Below are 18591 nucleotides of genomic sequence, written 5' to 3'. Positions count from 1 at the left end.
ACCATTAAAGTGTCACTAAACCCCAGGACCCTGCATTCTCTATATCTGGTCTCCCACAGTACACAGAACATGGAAGTGCAATTTTTTTTAGTAAATATAAACTGCTAAATACATTTTCTCATCAGCAGTTACAGCAGTATTGTGACTTCAGCAGAGCACTGGTTAAAGCTTGTAGGAAGAGTTTTCTTTCTGCTGTAGGAGAATGCAAAACCCCTGACCCTCTGTATGAACAGTGCTGATCACATGCACTCTCCCAAGAAAAAAAAAATCTCAATAGCAATACACACTAAACTGAGCATGTGCATGTAGCTACGGATTCAGTCTGCCTTATCAGGTGGACATTTGAACAACAGGAGGGGCAGAGAAAACAGGATCAAATGGCCTTTTTACACAATGCAGAGGATTAACCTCTTAGGTTCCAAAGTGAGTATAACAAGCATGCTTTACTGCATATACAGACTGATTTTACTGTTGTGGGTTTAGTAACACTTTCAGTACCCTATATTTTCCATAGGCGATGCTTTAAAAGCCCCCTATAGGTCATCAGTCTGGCATTACAGAGGAGGTCTGGTGCTAGAAGTATTGCTCTCACTCCGACGTTTTCATGGACACTTGCCCCCGATGCGTGCTTTTACATTCGTACGTGGATATATGTGGGGGTGAGCGAAGTGGCCTCAAACTTTTTTTAGAAATGTAAAAAAAAAAGTTTTTTGATTTAACTTTTTTTTCTCATTATATAGGGGACAAAAAGGGGTCCCCGCCATTACCAGGGGTGTGTAGAAGTGATCGGGTGGCAATGCAGCCACCAGAATGCTTCCATCTGACAGACAGGAGTCTGCTGGTCAGATGTACACACTTTCTTGAATCTTGAAAACCAACTCTACATTTTTAGGGCAAAAAGGCAAGAAGTTGTCAAACAACGAGCTAAGCACTTCCAAGGGGAACATATACTAATGCAGAAAAGTTTTTAAAATTACCATTTGATGGGTAGCAGCTCTTTTAATGAGGCTTAACTCTTTTACTTTCAGGCCCTCCACCTTTAACTTGAGGTAGATAGACCAGAAAACGACGGTGCTGCTGGATCTTTACTCCTCGCGGTGAAAATCAAAGGTATACAGATCTGTAAATAAGCTTCTTACACTGAACATCTGTAGGTTTGCTTCATTTCTATGCTGCGATTGTGTATATTGTGATAAAATGATGCAGGCATACATTTTATCACAACTCAGTACTTTAAATTGCTGTGCAAAGCACAACAGTCACTTATTTTTTTAATTAAAACAAAAAAAGAAGCACTGTGTGTTGTAACAGCACACTGCAGACCACATGTATGACGCCCACAAGTGCACACTCATTATGCTCACTACATTGGCACCCATTAGTGCAAATGAGTTCTTTTTGCATCGCAGTGTTCCAGCCCATGTAACTTAGTCTGTTTGAAAAAAGACACAAGTCCATCTAGTTTACCAATAAAAAGGAGAGAAAAAAATATATATAAATATATAAATCATACAATCCTATAAATTGCCACAGTGTGTGTATTGCATATATTATAACCACTAAACAGCTCATCCACTCCCTCATCATATCACGACTCGACTACTGCAACTCCCTCCTCACTGGCCTGCCTCGCCGCTGGCTATCCCCGCTTCAGTCCATCCTGAATACGGCTGCCAGACTCATTCACCTTTCCAATCGCTCCATCTCCGCCACCCCCCTCTGCCAATCCCTCCACTGGCTTCAGATTGCACAACGGATCAAATTCAAAATCCTAACGCTGATGTACAAAGCCGTCCACCATACTGTCCCGAACTACATCACTGACCTAATATCCAAGTACCGCCCAGCACGCACACTCCGCTCCTCACAAGACCTCCTTCTCTCTAGTTCCCTGGTCTCCTCCTCCCATGCCCGCCTCCAGGACTTCTCCAGGGTGTCACCCATCCTCTGGAACTCCCTGCCCCAACCCATCAGCTTATCACCTACTTTCCTCTCCTTTAGGCGCACCCTGAAAACCCATCTCTTCAGGGAAGCCTACCCCACCCCCTGCTAACTTGCCGACCTCCTCCACTCTTCCTACCACTCCATCCCCCACAGCTATCTCCTCCTGTACCACCATCCCCTCCCTCCTAGATTGTAAGCTCGAAAGAGCAGGGCCCTCGATCCCCTCATGTTTTGCATTGTATTGGTATTGTTCTTTCACATGTTCTGTCCCCCCTCTGTAATGTACAGCGCTGAGCGAACTATCGGCGCTTTATAAATACTGTATAATAATAATAATTATATGTGGGTGTTGGGGGAGGGTTGTTTCTGTTTCTTTTTTTTCTTTCTCATAAGGGATTTTTTTTTTTTAACATAACAGCCCCCAGGGCGCTCTGTGGAAATATCATTGGTCTAAATCGATGCCCCTGATTTTTCACTTTTGAGTTTCAGGGACACATAGTCCTCAATCTCATTCTACCCTGCAGCCCTGCACTTACTAATAAACAGAAAATGTTTAGTACAGAGCTCTTCTCTGTTCATTCAAAAACTGAAACGACAGTAAACACATAATAAATAATGTTTTCTATTTCTTCAGTTATCAATCAACACTGGAGTCGTCAGTACTGACCACTTTGTGTTCATTCAAGAAAGTGAAGGGGTCAGTAGATATGAGAGAATGGTTTACTGACCCCTCCCTTTCCCTGTTCTCCATCCTAAACAGATCCTCTCCCCCTGTGTGTTGGCAATCTGCTGTGAAGTAGGGAGGGAGAAGCCAGTACAGATGAGGAGAAATCCTGGCGATCGGAGAATATAAAGGTGGGGAAGAGGTGGATTGGAAGTACACAAAGGTAGATGGAATGACCAGTACAGACAGGGACAGGTTTCTTTTTTGCAGGGTAGAGAGGCAGGGGAAGGTAGAACAGGTACACAAAGAAAGGAGGGAGAGAGGCTTTGGAATGGAGGATACAGAGATTTGGATCAGAGAGAAGCTGGGCAAGAGCAGTAATGAGATCAGTCTGCAGAGGGGTAGATAGAGAGCCTCATGGAGATCAGTGTTACAGGGATGTAGGGGAGGAGCAGTGGAGGGGCACACAGGAGGGGATCTGATTGGCAGCACACAGATGGAGGATCTATCACAGGGGTAGCGCAGTGCATAGTGGCTATTGGTGGTAGCGACTGTGAGCTGGGGGGTGGGGGGCACATTTTTAATGACTTAACAGCCACTGACAAAAGCTGTTCATTTAATCAGCAGAGCTAGTGAGACCCTTCTGTTATAAGTTCATTGTCACTGAATCGATCATGAGCTTATAAGCAGAAGAAAAATCCAAAGACGTAAGGCTTAGACTACATTCACACTGGTGATTTAGACCGGTGTGAATTGTAGCGTCAGGAATTTTTTGATTCCTGCAGCAGCTGTGAGCGACTAGGTGCGGACTACAGCCCCATTCACTATAACAGGCCACCGGCAGCCGCTGGTGTTCACGGTTCTCTGCACAGCCATTGATTGCCTGTGGTGGTCATTGCTGGATGCACTTTGTTTCATCCAGCAGCAGTCGCCGCAGGTAATCGCTTTCTGTGTGGACAGTTGCAAATACCTGTGGCCGCTAGTGACCTGTCATTATAGTGAATGGGGCTGGCGGTCTCACCTAGCCACTCACAGCCACAGCAGGAATCAGAAGATTCCTGACACTAAAATTTGCATGAGCCTAAATCTAGAGAGAGAAGCTTTGTGACCTGGTCCTGGTGGCCATTATCACAGGGACAGAAAGTGTTCTGGTGATATTTTGGATTTCCCATCAAAGAGGTGAGGGGAAACCTTCCACTGGGGATAGCTGTTCAGTGACAACTGACCAAGAGGAAAATTTCACTTACTTTGGGGAGACTTTGCTTCAGGAAGTGAAGGAAAATCTTCACAACGGGATGCAAACAGCTACAAATAAAGCGGTTGTAACCATTATTTACCAAAAATACCATTGTTAGCACCCTTAGACCTGTATTGTGCATTTCAGCATCCCTGATATTGGGAACAATATAATATCACATGGGGGAGATTTAATAAAACTGGAGCACAAAGAATCTGGTGCAGCTGTGCATAGTAACCAATCAGCTACTAACTTCAGTTTGTTCAATTAAGCTTTGACTATAAACCTAGAAGCTGATTGGTCACTATGCGTAGCTGCACCAGATTCTGTGTGCACCAGTTATAGTAAAGTTCCCCCAGGTACGTGTTTATGCATTGTTATTAATTTTTCTCATTTTGATCTGCAGCAGTAACAAACTTCTCCAGACTGGCTGTGGCAATGGCTTTTTTTGACAATCTTTAATTCAAATGGGGTGCTTGGCATCATGCAAAAGGGTTTTGCCAAGGTAGAATTCTGTATTTTGTTCTATTCTCCAGGCTTGAGATTTTAAGTCCTATAGATGGTCATTCTAAAGCATCCAAGGGATTCACTCTTATGCAAGGTGGGTGACATTTTTTAGGTGGGTGACTTCTTCCATCCAGAAAAAAAGTAATCCAAGTTATATTTATCAATAACAGTATTTCCAGGAGTCATTCAGGACAAAACTGCAGCCTAATTCTTTAAAAAGGAGGATCCTCCACATAGCACATCAGCTGTAGAAGAGTGCAGTTCCCATGTCTTGTAAAAGACAAGAAACGAAATACATTTGAATTTTTTCCAAGGAATACCCAAGTGAATTAGATGTGTGCAAATGCACAATGATGAACCCTTTGATATGTATGTAGGCTCTCCTTAGATACCCTCCCCCCTTTGTTCCTTTTTGTTTCTTGGCTCTGCTGGGAAGTCAAAGAATCAGAACCTCTTTCCTCCTCTTTATTTGTGGCTTCCCAGTTGTTTTGCACATGTTCCCTTTTTTTCAGCAGCCAAAGCCACTTCCTCTCTTTTGGCTAAGAATGGTGGCAGGCCACTAAGGCCTAACAAAGAGAGAAGCAGTATCATGGCAATAATAAAAAAAATTATATTGTATTTCGATAGTGAGTGGATCAATACTGTGGGCTGCACAGTACATGTAGAAGTAGTTCCAAATCTTGAAGTTCTCATACCCCTACATGATCCACTGCTTCATTGCCTCAAAATCACAGTGTTCTGAGCAGAGGGAGGTAACATGTTGGAACTTCCTGTGCAGTAATGACGTCTGTGATAAGCAGCCTAATGAGACCTGTATTGACCAGCACTGGCCTCAATGCTCCCTAATTGCAAAGATTACATGAAATTCCAAACATGCTCTTCACTGGCCAAGGGCATCAAGGTTGGCACAGCCAGACTTGGCACTTCTGCACAATCTAAGGAGCACCCCCGGCTCAGCTTGCAGATAGCACACATAGCTGCACCAAACTACGTCTTGGTCAGAAGAGTTAAATATTAGAACACATGGATCCAGGACTTTCTGCTGGTGAATGGTCAGTCTGTGGTTATAAATCCCCCAGATTACATAAAGCCTGCAGACAGCCCACATCTTGAGAACTCAGCAAGATTTGTAGAAAACATGAGACTGCATCTGATTGGCCAGAGAAAGAGAATGTTTAGCTGAAAGTTAGCTGTAGTATCCCGTATTTCCTGAATTTCCACATGTGGCCCTGGGATGAGATGCTTCTATTCCATGCTGTTATAGAAAAAATAAATGGCTACTAGTGTTAAAGTAGAACTCCAGCCTCAGCTGTTTTTTTTCCAATTTGTCTGTTGCTTGGGGGAATCATGTGTTGCTCTGTAATTTTCTCCTCCTCCCTATTGTGTATCTCCATATACTGTGCTTATATTAAATGTCCAAAAACTGGGTCTTTCAGCTTCACAAACAAATGGTCGAGGTTAATCCATGTTGGGAACGACAAAAAGAAAGAAGAGAGGAGATGCACAAAAGCCTATTATCTCAGCAAAAATGTACGTAATAAAGTCACAAAAAGATAAAGGAAGTTCTGTTTTCATCAGCCTTGCATCATGGGAGAAGGATCATCAGATACAAGGGGCTCTCAAACTAATCAATAATAGTCATCAAGTGGACTTATGCTCTGTTGGAGGGAAGAGGGGCACACGAAAATAGAGCAAAAAGAAAAAAGAACAGAGGAAAGAAACACTTATCTTAGACTAATGGCGGTCGTTCTTGCAGAGTTGTGCTCGTCTAATCAATCAATCATTAGGTGGGGGCTTCAAATGTGGTAAAACATCAGTTGGTCAAAATAATGAAATAAAAATTGATAATACACCCACAAAGGAATATAGGAAAGGTAGAATATCTGTGGTTGAGCACAGTGTCCAGCAATCCCCTATGGCTGGGTGGCAGAAGCCGGGAGCAGAGTGGTAACGGACTCACAGGGAGCGAAGCAATAGACCCGCCTGATGGCAAAAAGTAGCATTGTTCTAACCTCGCATGCGGAGCAACACTTCTGGTTAGTTGGGTGGTTACCTTGGCACTGTGTTTCAAAGAGATCCCCTCCTTTCTCAAGCCGATGGTCGGGTGTGCAGATGCCAGCAAGATGGGGGAGTGCAGTTCTTTGCATAATGTGAATGCATATAACACATTAGAAGTGACCTAAGCACAGGGTGCATAAGAGAACTCTGTGGAACAATAAAAGAGTAAAAAAAAAATCAGCTATATGGCATTAAGATCTAAATACTTTTAAAGATTACATAGCACTGACATGAATGAAAGGTGTGCATAATAAAAGGTATGAAAAGGTATGTAAATCGCTATTAAACAAAAAAAAAAAGGGAAGCTAATTGAATAATTAGTAGAATGTCTACTGGTGGAGGAAAAGAATGGGCTGATGAACTAGTGGCATAAAATAATCAATAAATTGACCGCCACTAGTTAATGACAAGCAATTAACACTCTATTTAAAAAAGTGGAACTAAGGGCCCCCGAGACCATCTCAACACCTAATAACATTCATTTTTATAGCAGCTAGGATCACTATTGCGAGATCTTGGAAATTTCTCGTGATCCCTTTTGATCTTTTGAAGACTAAATTGTCCTGGATTATGTTGAACAAACCCCTCTCTGCCATTCTGCAGGACTAGATATCTAAATCTGAAAGAATTTGGGAACCTTGGATTACCTACCTTACAGGGCTTACTTAGCCGGGTTCACAGATAACCTTTCTGGGCAACAGAGAAGGCTCGCTTTCCTCTCCTTTCTCTTCTTTCCAACCCCCTAGTACTTATATTTCCCTTTCTCATCTGTTTGTGGCTTTTCGGCCATCTTGGAAGGGAGTTCGGGACCACTGTTCCATAGGCAGGTCCTCTCCCCCCTTTGAGGCAGCCAAAGCCGACGGGATCGGACCTTCAGGCCCACGGGTGCTGAGAACTTTCCCCCTGCCTTGGACGAGGGGACCCTGTATGTGAGGATCCTGTGGGGGGCTTGTTTACGTTATCTCAGAAACATGCAATTTCAGCCTCTTTGGCTATAAGTTGGACATTTTGTGTACAAGGATGTATAACAATGTACTTATTGTGTATTGATACTCTCTTCTCATTTGTTTTGCACTGTTTTTCATTACTTTTCTGTGAAAAAAATTCAATAAAAACAATTGTAAACAAAAAAAGGGTAGAACTACATTACATCTGAGCACCTCAAATCAAATACGCTATTTAATTCATTTTTACAATCAAAGCAAATGCATCCATCCATCCATGCTTTATTTTGCTTAAAATCAATTTAAAAAACACCCCCTAGCATTTCTAGCCATGGCCATCTTGAGTAAGGATTCATGTAGCATTTACTTCCTGGAATATATCTGCCCTTAGCTCAAGCATGCAGGCAGGAAGGTGTGCCTAGCTGAGAAAACCCCTTCTTCCCTACTGAGAACTCCTGGGATGTATGACATCATTTGCCTAGGCAAGGAAACTAGGAAGTACCAGAAGAAATGTAAACCAAAGTTTAAAACGGTAAATATAATATACCTTTCTATCTATTTACTAATGCCAGCACCATAAGGATTAAAGATAGAGAGATTGAAGGTCTGCTTTAACAAAATTCGCAAAAATATGTTCAATAAAACATACCTGACAAACTATTATTGCAGGAATAAAATGATATATTGTGGTTATGTGTAATATAGTCTATGTATCACTAGATGGAGCCAGAGGGTTCTACTTGCACATAATGAAAGAAAAAAACCCGAAACATATCAAAGGACATATTAGAGAAGCAAGAATTTCAAGGGAAGACTATGAACATTTTTATTAAGTGACAAAATTCACCTTGGCACAAGTTAAATCTATGTAGAAGCAGAAGCAATAATATCTGAATAGGACAAAATTAAAAAAAAAAAAATTTTTAAAAAATATACCAAAAAAACTAATGTCCAATCTTCTGTGAAAGACCAAAGTGCTAAAAGTTTAGTTTATAGGTATACTGATGAAACTGAAAGAAGTTTATTTTTTAAAAAGTTGAAAGAAGAAACTGAACCCCTCACTAGCTCTATTCCATATTGGGCCTTAAAAATTCCCTCCTGATTCACGTACCATTATTATTATTATCATACAGAATTTATATATTATTATTATACAGGATTTATATAGTACCAACAGTTTGCTCAGCGCTTTACAATATAATGGGAGAAATACAGCAACAATACAGTTCAATACAAGAGGGATAGGAGGGCCTGATCCTGGGAGCTTACAATCTTTATCGTCCATATCCTATACGCAGCAAAAAACAACATTTCCAGACTATGGAAATCCCTAGACTCCCTGTCTTTGACTAAAGTAATACTCGATTTAAACACCCAATATGATATGAAGAGAAGATTTTCTCTCCTACAACTCTCCAACACTAAATTCCACAAGGCATGGTCTCTATGGTCACTTAACCACAATTGCACAGTTAAAATTTGATAGCTCATATCTTATGGAGTAAATTCGATATATAATGACTGGTATTGTTAAAGTAATATAATAGTTTTTCTTCTTTATCCCCTTACGCTTTCCCCCACCTCCCATTATCCACCTCCCCTAACCCTATTCCCTCCTTCCCCAACTTCCCCTCCCCCCCTCCTCTGGTTTATACAGTACTGATTTTTAAGGCACATTGTCCCCTCTTTGTGCCCAACTAGGGGATCTCCACAACACTTGCACTCAAAATGTTGCCTTATCTTCTGTATTTACCCTCATATGCATAATAGGGAACCATATATAATTTTCGTTGTTCATCTGTATTATTTACTGTAAAACTTCAATAAAAACAAGTTGAAATAAAAAGTTGAAAGAAGCATACCAAAGAGCAGATTGGAAGTTCAGGAGATAACAGCGTTAACCTTAATGCAAAGAATATACTGTATAGATATATTTTTGTATATATTTCCCTTATTTCACAATTATATGTACTACAATATATTCAACACAAAAAAAGTTTAGTGTAACAAGGAATAGTAAATCTGGATAAGCCATAGCCATAGAATAGTATTAAAGTGGTTCTAAATGCTGAAGGTTTTTTATCTTAATACAGCTCCCCAAGCCCCCCCCCCCTTTACTTACTTGAATCCAATCTCGATCCAGCGTTGTGCATGAGAGCAGTGGCGGTTTCAGTTCTCTCCCTCCTCATAGGCTCAGAGACATCAGCAGGAACCATTGGCTCCCACTGCTATCAGTCACAGCCATTGAGGAGGGAGGGGGTGTGGGACAGGGCCATGCTCTGTGTGTCATTGGACACACCGAGTGTGGCTCAGGATCGAGCCTGCATGACTGCCTTTACAGCAAGTGTTTTGCTATGGGGGCATTTAGCCAAGGGGGAGGGGGAGGCAGGAGCACCGGTGGGGGACCCAAGAAGATGAGAATTGGGGATGCTGTGTGCAAAACCATTGCATAGAGCAGGTAAGTATGACATGAATGCTATTTAAAAAAAAAAAAAACACAAGGGCCACAATCACTTTAACATCTGATTCCTCGTTAAGGCTCAAAGATTCTAGGGTGTTTAATTTATAAATCCAATATGTCTCTTGGCTGCAGAGTTGCTGGAAAATGGAAGGGAATAGTTTCAGTGGTGGAAAAACTGGAGCATTCTAAAAATGTATAATTTTTTTAAGCATTCTGGTGTGGAACAGTAGGTTCCACTAGGTTTGTAGTATTCGGGGAGGATTGGTGGATTAGGTGAGTATATCTCGGCTCTCCAGTCCCCTAGACAAAAACAAGCAGTTGACCTAGGAGTGTGGGCCCAGCCACACTGCATGGGGAAAAAAAAAAGTGTCCGGAGTTCAGCTTTAAAGACAGAGAATTCACATAACGCCCAGGAAGCAGGAGAAGTCAACAATGCTTCCATGTTTTTTTTATGACAGGTTTCCCTTAGGCTAGGTTCACACTTTTGCAGGTTTTGTGGGCCGCATTCATTTGAATGGGTTGCTGCGTCTGCATTTCATGCAGGAAAAAGGTTGCTACAGCTTTTTGATAATGCAGTGGCCTGGAAATTGCATGGTGCGTGGGGGTACCAGTAAGAATGAGTGGTAGCCCCGCACGTTTTAAAGGTTTTGGTTGCGGGAGCAGGAACAGGTGCGATACCCACAACTACCCATAATAGTGTGAACCTAGCCTCCAGCAGATCGGAATGTTTAGGCACAAAATATATGTGATAATCCTTGTGAACTATGAACTTTTACATACATCAGTACATACAAAAATCATTAATATGTTGTACATACGGTGAATGAAACAGATCCATTTGACAAAACATTTAGCGAACCGAGCAAATTACATAACAATACTGTCCCATGTGAAATGTTTTTGTGAACTGACGCTTGTATTGTTTGTGTAATACCTCCTTGGTCTGTGTTATGTGCAATCTGGACATCCTTTAGTTATCCATACTTTAGCTGTGGGCAGAAACTTTTGTACACTTATTCCTGCAAGCTGCTGGTCTTGGACCAATCGGAGACTTCTGGCCAGGAGACAAAACGTGCTCCAGTAATCCCCCCCTTCAGCCACCATTGTCACTTGTCCTAGTCATCATAGCTAGAATATTGGACAAATGGTTACTAATTAGTCAATAAATTAGCCATTGAGTAGGCAGGGACTACAAAACAATTAAAAAGCTGTTGTGAGGAGGTGGTAGAAAAGTAATTAACTGACACACGCTAAGTAGCTCTAGCTCATTAAAAACATCCCTAATCCTTATCTCTTGCCATATCCCCAGTGTAGTTCCAAGAATTACATATATATATATATATATATATATGGGCCCGGGTGCACAGCAAAGGCTGTAGTACAAATAATCCAAAAGAGGTCCTGAGAGGTGAACACATAGTGAACATTTTATTTCAATGAGGCACAAGATCGACCTGAGGAGGAAGAGCTTGTGCCTCGTCAAATCTTCCCTGTGTGTTCACCTCCCAAGACCAGTGAATGTCACTCTCTCTTTTGCATTCTGTAACTAATATATATATATATATATATATATATATATATATATGTGTGTGTACACACACACATACTGGTACATACATATACACACACACTATATGGCTCAAAGTATGTGTTAACCCCTTTAAAAAATTTTGCTATTATTATACAAGATTTGTATAGCGCCACCAGTTTGCACAGTGCTTTACAAAGTAAAAGAAGACAGTACCAGTAGCTAAAGTTACAGTACAATTCAAGCAAGAGGGTTAGCAGGGCACTGCCTGTGTGCGTTTACAATTTAATAGGAAAGGGTAAGTGATACAAAAGATAGTAACTATGAGGGCTAAGCTGATGGTGAAAGTAACAGTACAGTTTTTGGGTGGAGATGGATAGGCTTCTCAAAAAAGGCTTCAGGGATCATCTAAAGGCAGAATAGAAGACAGCCGGACAGATTGGGGTAGGGAGTTCCAGAGGATGGGAAAGGCTCTAGAGAAGTCCTGGAGGCAAGCATGGCAGAAGGTGATAAGAACAGAAGGTTACAGAACAATAGCTTAGGTGATATTTTGTATGCTGTTGTTGGTATTTTGAATTTTATTTGTTGGGCAATAGGAAATCAAAGCGAGATTGGCGCACAGAGCAATGGACACTGAGTAGTTGGTAAGGAGAATAAATCTGACAGTAGCAGTCAGGTTAGACTAAAAAGGGAATAGCCTATGTAAAGGTAGGCCAACGAGGAGGGAGCTGCAAGAAAAGTTACAGAAGTTAAACTTGCAAGACTTGGACAGTAATTGGATTTGGAGCTGAAAGGAGACCTTCGAGTCCAGGATGACACTTAGCACACTGGCACTATTTAAACTTGTTCAAAAAGTCAGGGGAGGAGACACTAGTGGGGAGGAAATATGAGCTTGGATTTGAAAAGACTAAGTTTGAAGAAATGGTGTGACATCCATACTGATATGTTAGTAATTAGTGATGTGCGAGCAGACGGAGGGGGAACAAGCTGAGTAGTAGGTCTAAGAATATTCATACATCATACATACTAGGGGGAGTACAACTGGGGGAATCAATGGTGAAGAAGGATCTGGGGGTTCTGGTAGATCACAAGCTTAATAATGGCATGCAATGCCAAGCTGCGGGTTATAAAGTGAGCAAAATCCTCTCTTGTATTAAAAGAGGTATAGACTCCAGAGAGAGAGATATCATATTACCCCGAAAGAAATCATTAGTAACACCTCATCTGGAATATGCAGTTCAGTTTTGGGCACCAATTCACAAAAAGAACATTGGGGAACTGGAGAAAGTACAGAGAAGGGCAACCAAACTGATAAGAGGGATGGAGGAGATCAGCTATGAGGAAAGATTAGAGGAACTGAATTTATTCTCTTGAGAAGAGGAGATTAAGGGGGGATACGATCACCATGTATAATACATAAGGGGGATATGATCTCCATGTATAATACATAAGGGGGGATATGATTTCCATGTATAATACATAAGGGGGATATGATCTCCATGTATAATACATAAGGGGGGATATGATCTCCATGTATAATACATAAGGGGGGATATGATCTCCATGTATAATACATAAGGGGGGATATGATCTCCATGTATAATACATAAGGGGGATATAATCTCCATGTATAATACATAAGGGGGGATATGATCTCCATGTATAATACATAAGGGGGGATATGATCACCATGTATAATACATAAGGGGGGATATGATCACCATGTATAATACATAAGGTGGGATATGATCTCCATGTATAATACATAAGGGGGGATATGATCTCCATGTATAATACATAAGGGGGATATGATCTCCATGTATAATACATAAGGGGGGATATGATCTCCATGTATAATACATAAGGGGGGATATGATCACCATGTATAATACATAAGGGGGGATATGATCACCATGTATAATACATAAGGTGGGATATGATCTCCATGTATAATACATAAGGGGGGATATGATCTCCATGTATAATACATAAGGGGGGATATGATCTCCATGTATAATACATAAGGGGGATATGATCTCCATGTATAATACATAAGGGGGGATATGATCTCCATGTATAATACATAAGGGGGATATAATCTCCATGTATAATACATAAGGGGGGATATGATCTCCATGTATAATACATAAGGGGGGATATGATCTCCATGTATAATACATAAGGGGGGATATGATCTCCATGTATAATACATAAGGGGGGATATGATCTCCATGTATAATACATAAGGGGGGATATGATCACCATGTATAACACATAAGGGGGATATGATCACCATGTATAATACATAAGGGGGGATATGATCTCCATGTATAATACATAAGGGGGGATATGATCACCATGTATAATACATAAGGGGGGATATGATCACCATGTATAATACATAAGGGGGGATATGATCACCATGTATAATACATAAGGGGGGATATGATCACCATGTATAATACATAAGGGGGGATATGATCTCCATGTATAAATACATCAGTGGTTCATATTGTGAACTTGGTGTAGCGTTATTCACCTTGAGGTCATCACAGAGGACAAGGGGGCATTCTTTACATCTGGAGGAAAAGAAATTTAATCTGTAAAGATGGAAAGGTTTCTTCACAGTAAGAGGTGTGAAAATGTGGAATAGACTCCCTCAAGAGCTGGTTCTGGGCAGCTCAGTGGATTGCTTTAAAAAAAGCCTGAATTCTTTCTTGGATACACAGAATATAACTGGATACTAACATTTATAGATAAAGTTGATCCAGGGAATATCCAAATTGTCTCTCGGGGGATCAGGAAGGAATTTTTTTCTCCTGCAGCAGCAAATTGCAGCATGCTTTGTTGTGTTTTTTGCCTTCCTCTGCATCAACTGTGGGTGTACGATTATAACTTTTTTTCTTTTTATGGTTGAACTGGATGGACTTTTGCCTTTCTTCAGCCACCAGACTTACTATGTAACTAGTAGCGAGATAGATTTGGGTGTCATCAGCATACCGATGGTATTAGAACCTGTGGGAGGTTATCAACTAACTTTGGGAGGATGTATAGATATAGAATAGAAGGGGTCTGAGGACAGAGTCTTGGGAGACCCCTATGGCATGAGAAAGAGTACAGGAGGAGAGAAGTATGGGTTACACTGAAGGAGCTCTGAGATCGGAGGATGAGAACCAGGAAAGAGCAAAGTCTTGGAGGCCAGTGAATGAAGTTTTTGAGGAGAAGCAAGGTCAACTGTATCAAAGGGTAAGAGTACAATAAAACCTTTAGCGAATAGGTTCAGGAATTTCATGTGTAGGGTACCCTTCACTTGAAAGGTACCCAGCTGTGTACTTCCAACTCTGTGGCAGTTTGGGGAAGGACTTTTTTTGCTCCAGCCTGGCTGTGCCCTTGTGCACAAATCCAAATCTGTAAAGGCATAGCTTGTGTTAGGAGAGTGAGACAAGCTCCTATTGTCTCCCTCCCCACAATTCCTTCTGTCTGCAGCCACCTCTCCCCCCAGCCCAGACACATCTAAGCTTGGCATGTAGCTAGTCACCAGACCTGGTTGCTCCTGCATACTATGCCTACCTTGAACAATTCCGCCTCCTGATGCCTTACGGCATGGTACGTGAACTCACTCTCACCGGTTGCAAGGGAGCAACCCAATTCTGCAAATATAGCACCTTGCCTTAAGTCACGGGGCTTCCAATCACAAGAAGGCATATTATCTTTAAGCGAAAAGTGACTGCTATTGGTGAAAAAGCTGACATCTTGTTATATTCTTGTTGTGGAGGACTTTGAGTAACCTGCTTGGAGCACTAACCTCAACCCTATTAAACACCTTTGGAATGCTGATTGAAAGTCAGGTCTTCTCATCCAATATCAGTACCTTGACCTCACAATTGCTCATTTGGTTGAATGCGCACAAATTCTCACAAACATACTAATCTTGTGGGAAAACTTCCCAGATGCTAATATAGGTGTCCGTTTATGAACCAGCAGTAATAGATCACTGCTCAGTTCTCCGGCATTCTCGAAGAACACAGTTCTCCTGTGAATGCCTTTTACGAAGCAGTTCTCCGAACGAAGGGAGAATGGTCTCCAAACGCTGGGGAACGGTCTCCAAACGCTGGAAAACGGCTGATTTTACTATAATCTCGCGAGATTACAGTAAAAGATCAGTTTACTAAACAGAGGTAAATTATCGCTGCTTAGCTTGCGGTTCCTCCGATTCTCCAGCTCTGGGCTGGAGAATCTGGAGGGAGAACACAGATCTCCAGTGAAGGGCTGAACATGTTCTCTGCTGATCTCCTGAGTGTCATAAACTGTGAATGACCAGAGAATAGCTGCAATCCTCTGAATCGCAGCTATTCTTTGTGTCATAAACGGACACCATACTCAGAAAGAGTGGGAGAGGAGCAACCCCATATAAATGCCCATGATTTTGGAACGTGATGATTGGGTTGTCCAACAAGCTCGTGTATGTGCTGGTCAGGAGTCCACTAACCTTCGACCATAAAGTGAATATTCAGTTTTTACCTTTTAGGAAAAATGATCTCCTTTTTTAACTATGAGTTTTCTTTCGGTTTATAACCTGAACGTGTCATTTTTTTTTTGTTTCACATGAAATAGTGCTTGTTTTCACTTTCATTGGTATGTTCAACCGAGCAACCTTGCTGCAGTGCAGGCTTGCCCACACTTGTGGAGCTTCAATAGGGTATTGCAGTTGGGTATACGCTTGACTAAGTTTGTGTTTGCAAAGTACTATGCCGCCATTACATCACACTATAGGTGATCAAATAGTGCCAGAACCATATTTACCTTGTCACGTTTTCTACTTCTATTCTAATTTCTGAGCTTTTATCTTTACCTAGCTCTGCCTGACTATTTAAACAGCTGTTATCTTTATCCTGTGTGTGTGTATATGTATGTATGTATATATATATATATATATATATATATATATATATACACACACACACACACTATTCTTTAGGTAGGCATTTGATACGTTTCCGCTGCCTCCAGGGAAATTAACAGGCCTACGTTTTGATATTTAGGTAGCATTGGGAGTTTGGTGCTCTTAAAGTGTTATGTACAAAGCAACAGTATTGCCTAACTGTGACCATGCCCTCATTTTTTTTTTTCAGACGCTGTTCTTCCATATACAGGGGACGTTAAAGTCAAACCGGGACGTTTGCATTTATATAATAAAAGAACAAATTTCAAGGAGTAGAAACTGCATTTATTTTCTGACATCCTCCCCTTCTACATTTATACACTTATCCCAGCATTTATCTAATGCCTGGAAAGCTTCGGCATAGAAAGATTTGTCAGTACACCTGTACCATCCTAGGACAGCCTGCTTCACTTTGTCATCAGTGCTTAACCTCCCTAGCAGTCTGATTATTTCAGATTTTTGGTGCTGAAAGCGGTACCATTATTTTGCATGGAAATATGTAGTTTTTTTTATTGTAGGCTGTAATTTTTAGGAATAACTCACTGAAATCTGTCCGAACAAGAGTCTAGTAAACATCCCGGGTATGATAAAATTTGAAACACAAAATCATAAATTATAATTTAATAAATATTCATAAAAAATAATACTATAATAATAATACATTTAATTCAATAATATAATCAAACCAAAAACACTGAAATGTGAAATATAGCGCCAAGTTCGTACATTGCTGAGCAAAGTCGCAAAATTGTTTTCAGTGTCTGATGACGAATTTCCCCACGAATCATTATCACTCAATTCTGCAAGTGGTTCTGATTTACTATCGCTGTTCTCTAGCTGATCTAAACCCGCTTTTGACCTAAAGGGACACTTTTTGGACGCCATGGACGTTTCTCAGTTTCCAGGCAGAAAGAACAATCAAAATGCAGACAGGGGACAGGACAAAGCACTAGGGACAAAATGTATGTGAAATGGGTTGAAACAGTAATGTTTTACTATGTAAAATCGTTTGGAAAAAAATGACTTTTTTTTAAATTTTCAAATGTCCCGCCGCCGCCGGCACCCGTACACCCCGACGTCACAGGGACCGGAACACAGAAGCCGGATGCCGGCATCGACCGGAGGAGATGGCCGGGGACGCTGCAGGGAACACATCGCGGGAGAGAAGGACAAGGTAAGCTCTGCAGGGACTCCCTATGCAGCGCCGCATGGTAAGCCCGAGTGTAGCTCGGGGTTACCGCTTTTGGTACTGACATTTTACCCCGAGCTACACTCGGGAATACCGCCAGGGAGGATAAATGCTGACCTCTTAGGGGTTCAAAAAGGTGGAAATCACTCAGAGCGAGGTCCAAGCTGTAAGGGAGATGTGGCAATATGTCCCAGCCGAATTGCTGTGCACATAGTGAAGTGATCAGTAAGTGCTTGCGCATTTTCCTGGAGAAAATCCTGGTCTTTCCTGTCAAAATACTCCTTCAACACAGTGCAGAGGTCAACTCTTCGTTGCTGGTCAAAAGCGGAAAGCTGTCTTGGTACCCAGCGTGCGCTAACTTTTCAAAAATGCAAATGTTTGTGAATGTGTTTACCATTTCCAGAGAAAGATAAGTCTCTTGTGCAGTTTCAGGACAGGTTATGCATCAATTAAGCAGGATCAGGCGTTTCATGTGCTGAATGTTCACAGGAATGACTGCTGTGGGCTGGGAACCACCACGGCCGGGATCGTCACTGACGGATGGACGGCCATCTTTGAAACGTTTACACCATTCAAATGTCTTACTGCGGCTAAGCATCTCATCACCGTACTCTGCTTCTTCTGTACATATATGCGGGGGTTACACCTTCATTCACAAGAAACTTCATCACCACACGCTGTTCCATGCACACATGTTCCATGCACTGTTGTCTGCCATCTTGATTAACGTTCTCTAGAATGGCCCACAACATGTGATCCGCTTGTCAGTAATAGGACACACTTGCCACTTACTACTGCGTGTAGTACCGCCATGCTAGCATCCATTTTTACACCTGTAAAATGAAAAGTCCCGGTTTGACTTGAACACCTCTCTTATATTTATTTGTGTGTTTTATGGACATACTTTGCACTTCATTTGATTAGGGGCTCTAAAGGAAGCAGAGCCCCATTCATTCTTCGTGTGCTGGGAACAGAATGAGGAAACTTGTCCCATGACCTGTGGAAGGTCACGATAACGCTGTCCTATCCACACGTTTCCACTGCAGCAGTATAAAGTCTACACACTGCTGAAGATTCAAGGCTCTACGTTCCATTGTATAGATCAATGCAGACACGA

General features: G+C 41.5%; 1 long non-coding RNA gene and 1 pseudogene across 2 annotated transcripts in view; one reads left to right on the top strand and one right to left on the bottom strand.

The window, feature by feature from the left end:
- LOC149463088 (uncharacterized) overlaps positions 1 to 16564 on the top strand; it is a 547928-nt gene extending 531364 nt beyond the window's left edge. Inside the window, exons 3-5 of one of the 2 annotated variants that reach the window (XR_016312513.1) lie at positions 1029 to 1110; positions 5789 to 5882; positions 16476 to 16564. This is a non-coding gene — a long non-coding RNA (uncharacterized LOC149463088). The remainder of the gene's footprint in view (positions 1 to 1028; positions 1111 to 5788; positions 5883 to 16475) is intronic. The other variant, XR_016312512.1, reaches the window with a different exon arrangement.
- LOC149463089 (armadillo repeat-containing protein 5-like) lies at positions 4818 to 5746 on the bottom strand (annotated as a pseudogene).
- Positions 16565 to 18591: the final 2027 nt, after the last annotated feature.

This window comes from Staurois parvus, unplaced genomic scaffold (assembly GCF_062004578.1).
Source record: "Staurois parvus isolate SC_StPar_1 unplaced genomic scaffold, SC_StPar_1.0 ptg000159l, whole genome shotgun sequence".
Lineage (NCBI taxonomy): Eukaryota > Metazoa > Chordata > Amphibia > Anura > Ranidae > Staurois > Staurois parvus.
The sequence above is the reverse complement of the archived record's forward strand: the minus strand, read 5'-3'. Positions and strand labels throughout refer to the sequence as shown.